The 8769-nt window shown below is 37.7% G+C and overlaps 1 long non-coding RNA gene across 1 annotated transcript in view; it reads right to left on the bottom strand.

Moving 5' to 3' along the window:
• Window positions 1-7210, bottom strand: part of LOC106877867 (uncharacterized) — an 11307-nt gene extending 4097 nt beyond the window's left edge. Inside the window, exons 1-2 of the long non-coding RNA XR_001410424.2 lie at window positions 7196-7210; window positions 928-4552 (exon numbers count right to left, since the gene is read on the bottom strand). This is a non-coding gene — a long non-coding RNA (uncharacterized LOC106877867). The remainder of the gene's footprint in view (window positions 1-927; window positions 4553-7195) is intronic.
• Between the last annotated feature and the right edge of the window lie 1559 nt (window positions 7211-8769).

Below are 8769 nucleotides of genomic sequence, written 5' to 3'. Positions count from 1 at the left end.
ATTGTAATCTACACTACCTGAAAGGCATTTATAGAAAATATTTTAAAAAATATTAATTTTTCTGAAAGTTGTGAGGAAACAAAATCGGTGGTGGGGACACATTTGTGTAGGTATGCCAACTTTCTCTCTCTCTCTCTCTCTCTCTCTCTCTCTCTCTCTCTCTCTCTCTCTTACACGCACACACACACAAATTGTTTCTGAACTCTATTTTAAACGAAGTAAATTACGATTCCACAAAACAAACAAATAAATGAAAACTAGCAAACCCAAAGTTTCGTTATTGGGCTGCTTATTCTACAACAGAACCCAAATACAATTACATACAAGCAATTGTGTGTGTGTGTATGAGGATGGGGGTAGAGCAGAAAATAAAACACAAATGATTAAGATGGAAAATCCATTAATCATAATAACTGGTGGCGTTGCCGTATTGGACTGCCATACTGATGGATTGAAATAGATATTAAATAAATTTCTGATTTAGGCCAACAATTCTGAGGTTAGTGGTCAGTCGACCACAATAATCGACTGGTACTTTTATATCCCGAAGAAAAGATGTAAGGCAAAATTGACTTCGGCCAGTTCGGGTTCTTCCCGTCTCTCATTGAATCTTGCTCCTCGCATTTGAATTTTAATACCACTCGGGGTACCCAACTCTTTCTATATATACGGAGACTACATCGTATTTTGTGTATAAGCTGGGATAACGTTTACTATATTAGCTTTCTCTGCCATTGCTCGATGTTTTTCTTGGAGTCGTTAAAGAAATAAAAGTAGCCAGATGACTGTAGACGAGGGTGTGTGTGTGTAACATGAAAAATCGCAAATAACTTGGATAAAACAAAAAAAGCGTAATACATAAATGAAAAGGTATGTAAAAAGTAAACATTTAGAAATGTGAAAAAATAAAAAATTAGACGCGTTTACCTTACGATATTTGGTTAATGATTAAATGTTATACTTGAATTTGGTGTTACACAACTAAAAACTAGTTTCAGCCTTCGGGGCGTTCAGAGACAGAATTTTGTTTTTATCTTCGTGCAGCGTCTCGCTTGATTTGCTTGCAAAGGCGAAGTAGGAGGAGGAGACATGAGTTTTTTTTTTGTTTTCTCCTTTTACTTATTTCAGTCGTTTGACTGTGGCAATGCCCTAGCACAGCCTCGAAGAATCTTAGTCGAACGAATCGACCCCAGTACTTACTTGTTTTTCAAGCCTGGTATCTATTCGATCGTTCTCTTTTGCCGATCCGTTCAGATACAGGAACGTAAGCACACGAAAACTAGATGTCAAGCTGTGATGGGGGACAAGCACAGACGCAAAAGCACACACACACACACATATATACATACACACAAACACGCCTGCACACACACACACATATAAACGCCTAGTTTAGAATAGAGGCAGCTGATAAAGGAATAGTTCCATAAGTGGCTCGTCCGTTTTCCTATGTGTTCATTCTGTTGTCTGTAAAAAAAAGTCCGTTTTTGTGCTTTATGTTCCCGTTCCTTTTCTGACGTCCTGTACCCTGATATGCATCTATATATATACATGTAGATGTAGGTATGTACATATATGTATGTATACATGCATATGCTCATATATCATTTGTATTATATATATATGTGTGTGTGTGTGTGTGTGTATGTATATATACATATATATATATATCACGGGCTTCTTTCAGTTTCCATCTACCAAATCCACTCACAAGACTTTGGTCGGCCCGAGACTATAGTAGAAGACATTTGCCCAAGATGCACTGCAATGGGAGTCATCAGCAACGAGGGAGACGTTATGCCTCGTCACTTTTTTTCATAGGGCTTAAGAATCAATGCCTCTGTGTGCACAGAGTTGTTGGAGAAAGTTATGAGGTTGGGAAGCAAACTTCTTACCACACAGCCAGATCTATATTTAAATGGTTTCAGTTATCAGACTGCAACCATACTGGAACACTGCTGGGAAGAGTTTTAATGGAGCAAATCAATCCCAGTACATAATTTTCAAAATAAGTCCTTCCTTCAACGTCGTCTCCTTCATTGGACACAAAACCTGGCTTGCGAAGACCTGTTGGGGCAAGCGAAAACGAAATCGTGATGGCACCTGTGCCCAGCGTCGCCTTCCTGGCACGTGTAAAGACATTTGAGCGAGATCGTTGCCAGTGCCGCTGGACTGGCTCCTGTGCAGGTGGCACGTAAAATACACCATTTCGAGCGTGGCCGTTGCCAGTACCGCCTGACTGGCCTTCGTGCCGGTGGCACGTAAAAGCACCCACTACACTCTTGGAGTGGTTGGCGTTAGGAAGTGCATCCAGCTGTAGAAACTCTGCCAAATCAGATTGGAGCCTGGTGTAGCCATCTGGTTCACCAGTCCTCAGTCAAATCGTCCAACCCATGCTAGCATGGAAAGCGGACGTTAAACGATGATGATGATGATGATGATGAAGTCTGGTATTTGTGTCTTTTGCCGAACCGCTAAGTAACAGGAATGTAATCAAACCAATACCAATGGTCAAGTTTTCTGAAAGTTATAAGGAAACAAAGTCAGAGAAGCACATTTGTGTTGATATGACACATATGCACACACACACACACACACACACACACATACACTGACACATACAGGGTACATCCAGTTTTTGAGGTCATTTGTATGAATTTAGAAAAAAGATGCATAGCTCATCAAAGAAAAGGTGTATTTGAAAACAAATTAGTACAAATAATCTAGAGAATCCTTTTTATCACACCTATTCAATGAATCTACTGTTAGCATCAATGACTGCTTCAGTACAGGGTCAGAAGCAGTGACATGCCCAAATCAGATCAATTTTTGATATAGTTCTAGTTGTGGCTAACTTGGGAGATTGAGTGGGGGTGGTGATTGACCTTTCATTTGACTATGTCCCTTACATAATAATTCAGTGGACTGCAGTTGGATGATCTAGGAGTCCATGCATCTGAGGGAACAAGATCATGGAGATTGGCACACATCCATGCTTGGATTGTCCTAGCCTAATGAGACCTTGTTGGAAGATATGCTGTCTTCCGTTGGCACATTCTGTCTATCCAAGGCCTCACAACTTCTCCAACATCTCTGTGCAGACAGTAGCATTGACTTTTTGATATTAGATGATGATGATGATGATGATGATGACGATGACAACAACAATGACAACAGCAATGACAATGGATGGCTGGACAGACAGATGGTTGGAGGGTCTGATGGATGGATGGAGAGAAAGGGAGAGAGAGAGAGAGATGTATGTATGAATAATGTAGGTAGGTAGGTAGGCATAATTTTATATCAATAAAAAAAGTAATTGGATAATTTCTTTTATTTAACTTAAAATTTTTTAAAATTCCTAACTCAGTCTTTCTTTGTACTGTGTGGCTGGCAGTCATAGTACAACATTAAAAAGATCCTTCCATCCCTTGCCAAACTAACACCAAACTACATTCTTGATCATGTAACGAATTGTTCAGGTTTTGCTTTATACTGAATTAGCCAGCAACAAAGGTCATAAAGAAGTAATGAATGCAAGCCAATGACAGAGCATTTTTATATTCACTTGAACTAGAATTTTCAGGTCACACCTTATCATTTTAAACAAAAATTGATTGACTAATTATGTAAATCTTTGATAGTCACAAAAAGACAGGATAGTCACAATTTGATCAGGAGTTAAACAACAACTAATTAATGCTAATTAATTCTCTTGCAACACCCGGGCTGATTGATTGGCCCAAATGATACAAGCTGAAAGGACTTTGAAGCCAATCCATTAGCCTGATGAAACAAACATTTTGAAGTGTAATAGCCAATCAGAGATCATCTTGCAATAGATATGATATAAAACTATATAATATATATCATCATCATCATCATCATCATCGTTTAACGTCCGCTTTCCATGCTAGCATGGGTTGGACGATTTGACTGAGGACTGGTGAAACCGGATGGCAACACCAGGCTCCAATCTAATTTGGCAGAGTTTCTACAGCTGGATGCCCTTCCTAATGCCAACCACTCAGAGAGTGTAGTGGGTGCTTTTATATAATTTTATATATAATTTTACATATTAATAAAGTAGTTTTATGCACTTTATCCTTTGTTTTCTACATGCATCAATTTCAATCACAGAAAAAACTTTGCTCTTTTAGGATACACATACCAAAACACTGTGTGTGACAAAAGCGTTAATGAGACATATTCCTGTTAACTCCCTCCAGTTCTTCCTTCAGTAATTATTAGGCTTTATATTTTTTTATGTTTTATATTTTTCATACCTGAATTTTAATTCTTTTTATCAGTTAATTAGTTGCTCCTAGACAGGTACATTTGAAGTTGAACATCTTTATACCAGCATCTGCAGGAAAACTATAAGTGGGAACAGCAGCAAGGGCTCTCTGTACCTTGAACAAAGGAATTTTTGGCAGCCTTAAATAGCAGGCATGATAAACCAGAGAAAATTCTTATACCCTTTAACACCTGCATCTGGGGTGATTACTGCCTCCTCACACTCACCTTTGAGTAGGTAATATGATTCCAGAGCCTGGGGAAAAAATGTGAGAAGTTATGTTGGTTACAGTAGAGATAACTAGAGATTATAGTAGAGATAACAAGAAAAAAGTAAGTATATTGAACTGGTCTGGTTAGAGATGCTAAGAGCAATCAGAAAAAATATGGCATTTGTAAACTAGTAACTGAAGCATGGTGATGAGTGAATATTATGCCTATTGAGTCAAATAACCAACTTTAGGATCTAGTCTATATTTGGGTGTGTAGTAGTAATTTCATCTGTGACAGGTGAACAGCATTTCAATGTTGTCCTACTTGGGCTGCATAGAAAGCCGACAAAAACTTTCCTGTTTATTTGGCTCAACAGAAACCCTGGAAAGAGGAAAAAATATTCAAATGGCTGATGGAGAAATATATACCTAATAAAAACAAGCTGTCAGGTGTCGTAATCAATTCAGATTTTTAGTAGAATTATTATCAAGTCAAGAGGAGATCTTTATTTAGCTCAATGAAATTTCACCTGTCTCAGATGAAATTACTACTACTCACCCAAATATAGACTAAATTCAAAAGCTGGTCATTTGACTCAATAGGCATAATATTCACTCATCACTATGCTTCAGTTACTAGTTTACAAATGTGCCTCTAAATGAGTTGAACACATGTTGTCACCAAAACTAATTTCACTAGAAATCCCAGATATCAATTAAATTACTTGAAAGTGTAATCACATTAGTAACAGTTGTCTTCATCATCAGTTTTCTGGTATATAACTTAAAACACCTTTTACATGATTAATTGATCTGCTAGAAACATCTACTAAACTTCCATCAAATCATAGATTACCATCTTAACCCATTAGCATTTAAACTGGCCATATCCAGCTCAAATATTCTACTTTATTGTGTGATCAAACCAGCCAGATCCAGCCTCTCACACCTACCCAACAATGTCATTCTAAAAATTATACCACTGAAATCTCAAAACTATGAGATAATGCACAATTAATTCAAAACAATGTGAATAAATAAGTATTACATTTGACAGAGTAATCTGAATGTTAAAGGGTTAATAGAAGGGCACATGGGACGATGTACTCGCTGACTTACAAAAGAGAATAGATGGTCCCAGCTAGCATGTCGTTATTCATATTGTCTGCTCAACCAGGACATCAACAACTCAACTTTTCACCACCACCACCACCACACCTTGATATTTTTCTTTTACACATCATCTTGTGGCAAAAGGAGTAAATCTTAAGATACTTTGTCAAATACATGCTTCACTCTTTTTTTTAATTATTATTATTAATTAATGTCATAGCATTTGAAACATTCTGAACATAAGTTCACAAAATCAATATAAACAGCAGGTTGCAATGTTTCACCAAAAAGGAGAATTATAATTGTCACTAAATGTGATTAGGGTGTTTAAAAGCACCTATATTGCTAGAAATAAGAGCTAAAATGCTCTAATATTGTAGTTAACACACTTGAATGAAAACATATACACTAACACGGACCATAATTGTCCAAAAAATGCTGACTGAGAATTCTTAACACTGACATCAGTTTTGGCAATTTCCGTCTGTTTATATTAATTTTGTGTATACATATTAGCAAATTGCTAAATCATCCATTAATTTGGATGACAAAAACATATATACTAATGGAGAAACAGGTCCAGAAAAAGCCGAACACTGAGCTGGCTTAACTGAAGAGGCAACGGAAATTACCGAAACTGATGTCAGTCTTAGGAATTCTCAGTCGGCATTTTTCAGACAATTATGGTCTCTATTAGTGTATATGTTTTCTTTCATGTGCATTAACTACAGCATTAGAACATTTTAGCTCTTATTCCTAGCAATGTAGGTGTTTTTTAACACCCTGGTCACGTTTAGTGACAATTATATATATAGGCATGGCTGTGTGGTAAGAAGCTTGCTTCCCAACCACATGGTTCCCAGTTCAGTCTCACTGTGTGGCACCTTGAGCAAGTGTCTTCTACTATAGCCTCAGGCCAACCAAAGCCTTGAGAGTGGATTTGGTAGACAGAAACTGATAAAAGCCCATTGTATATATATATATATATAGATAGATATGTATGTATATGTTGTGCATCTGTGTTTGTCCCCCCGCCATCATTTGACAACCAATGTTGGTGTGTTTATGTCCATGTAACTTAGCAGTTCAGCAAAAGAGATCGATAGAGTAAGTACTAGGCTTACAAAGAATAAGTCTTGGGGTTGATTAGTTTGACTAAAGGTGGTGCTCCAACATGGCCACAGTCAAATGACTGAAACAAATAAAAGAATATATGTGTGTGTGTGTGTCTTTGAGTCTGTTTCACACCACATTTTGACAACTGGTGTTGGTGTGTTTATGTCCTTTTAACTTGGCAGTTCAGCAAAAGAGACTGACAGAATAAGTACCAGGCTTAAAAAGAAAATAAATACTCATCAAACTAGTAAGACATGTTAGACTACCGTGACTGCGTAATTTAAAAAAAAAAACCCCCAGCTCAGCCTACATATTTAATGCAGTAGACATTTTCACCAAACTAGTTTTTTCAAAGAAGTGATTATTTGTTATTTGTGCTTATTGGATTCAAATTTCATTACATACGAAATATATGTAACAAAAGCTGAAGGACAATCTTAAGAAAATATTGTACTCACTTGAACTCCTCAGAACTAAGATTTTACATTTTGTTATAGATTCTTTCAACCAAAAACTTCCACCCCAAATTAATGAATAATGTATTGGGTGTTATTGTATATTTGTGCACAATCATAACCTAATTATTCCATAAAGTATGCAATTTTTGTAACTGATAAACACATGTGAAGGTGTATGGCCCAATGGTTAGGCTGTTGCACTCATGATCGCTAGATTGTGGGTTCAATTCCTTGACTGGGTGGCGCATTGTGTACTTCATTTCACATTGCTCCAGTCCCCCTTCGATCAGCCGGGATTGTTGGCCGGCTCACCTAGCCAGCAGGGTGGTACCATTTTAAGGCTAAAACAATGTAAAAAGCGCATTGTGACTAGTGATGTGTAACATCTGATAGCCTGGTTGATCACATGATCACATGAACAAACAAGCAATAAATACCTAACTAAAATATATGACAGTTGGCTGAGTAATTAAGAGACAACATTGAGATATTGTCAAGTGATTACTTTTACTCTTTTACTTGTTTCAGTCATTTGACTGCGGCCATGCTGGAGCACCGCCTTTAGTCGAGAAAATCGACCCCAGGACTTATTCTTTGTAAGCCTAGTACTTATTCTATTGGTCTCTTTTGCCGAACCGCTAAGTTACGGGGACGTAAACAGACCAGCATCGGTTGTCAAGCAATGCTAGGGGGACAAACACAGACACGCAAACACACACACACACACACACATATATATATATATATATATATACATATATACGACGGGCTTCTTTCAGTTTCTGTCTACCAAATCCACTCACAAGGCTTTGGTCGGCCCAAGGCTATAGTAGAAGACACTTGCCCAAGATGCCACGCAGTGGGACTGAACCCAGGACCGTGTGGTTGGTAAGCAAGCTACTTACCACACAGCCACTCCTTGGTTAGATTAAATTATATCAATAACAATGAAATCCTCTATCAGAGCCTTACATCATGCTTTACCCCATTCCCCTTCATGTTATGAGAAAGCTGGTTTCAAATTTTAGCACAAGGCCAGCAAGTTTGAGGGAGGAAGTAGTGATAGAAGAGATACAATGAAGAAATTGCTTGTGTCAATGAGTCAGAAGTAGTAATGTGTTGGTGAGAGAGTCTTTGTCAGCCAGACGGATTGACCTTCTTTTAAAAGTAATTTAGGATGTTTGTGTGTAGCAATAGCATTGTCCCAGATGTGGCAACAGTATTACATTCTATGTTTTATTTGAACTTTGTGGAGAGTCAACAGCTGGGTGAGAACTAAAGTGTATTACCAAAATTCCTGATGAGGAAGGCTAGTCTTTGGAATACAATATTAGCTGTGTTATGAATAACACAGCTAATCTTTGTTTCAGTCATTGAACCACAGCTAGAGCACTGCTTTGGGAGGTTGTTAGTGAAATTGACCCCAGCACTTGAGTCTGGTACTTGTTCATTTGCTGAATCACTAAACCACTTGTTGTTAAGCAATGAGGGAGGGGGGCAAAAACAGAAAAACACACATACACACATGCATACAAGCCATGGGCTCCCTCACAGTTTCCATCTACCAAATTCAC

The sequence above is a fragment of the Octopus bimaculoides genome, chromosome 18, assembly GCF_001194135.2.
Source record: "Octopus bimaculoides isolate UCB-OBI-ISO-001 chromosome 18, ASM119413v2, whole genome shotgun sequence".
NCBI lineage: Eukaryota > Metazoa > Mollusca > Cephalopoda > Octopoda > Octopodidae > Octopus > Octopus bimaculoides.
The sequence above is the reverse complement of the archived record's forward strand: the minus strand, read 5'-3'. Positions and strand labels throughout refer to the sequence as shown.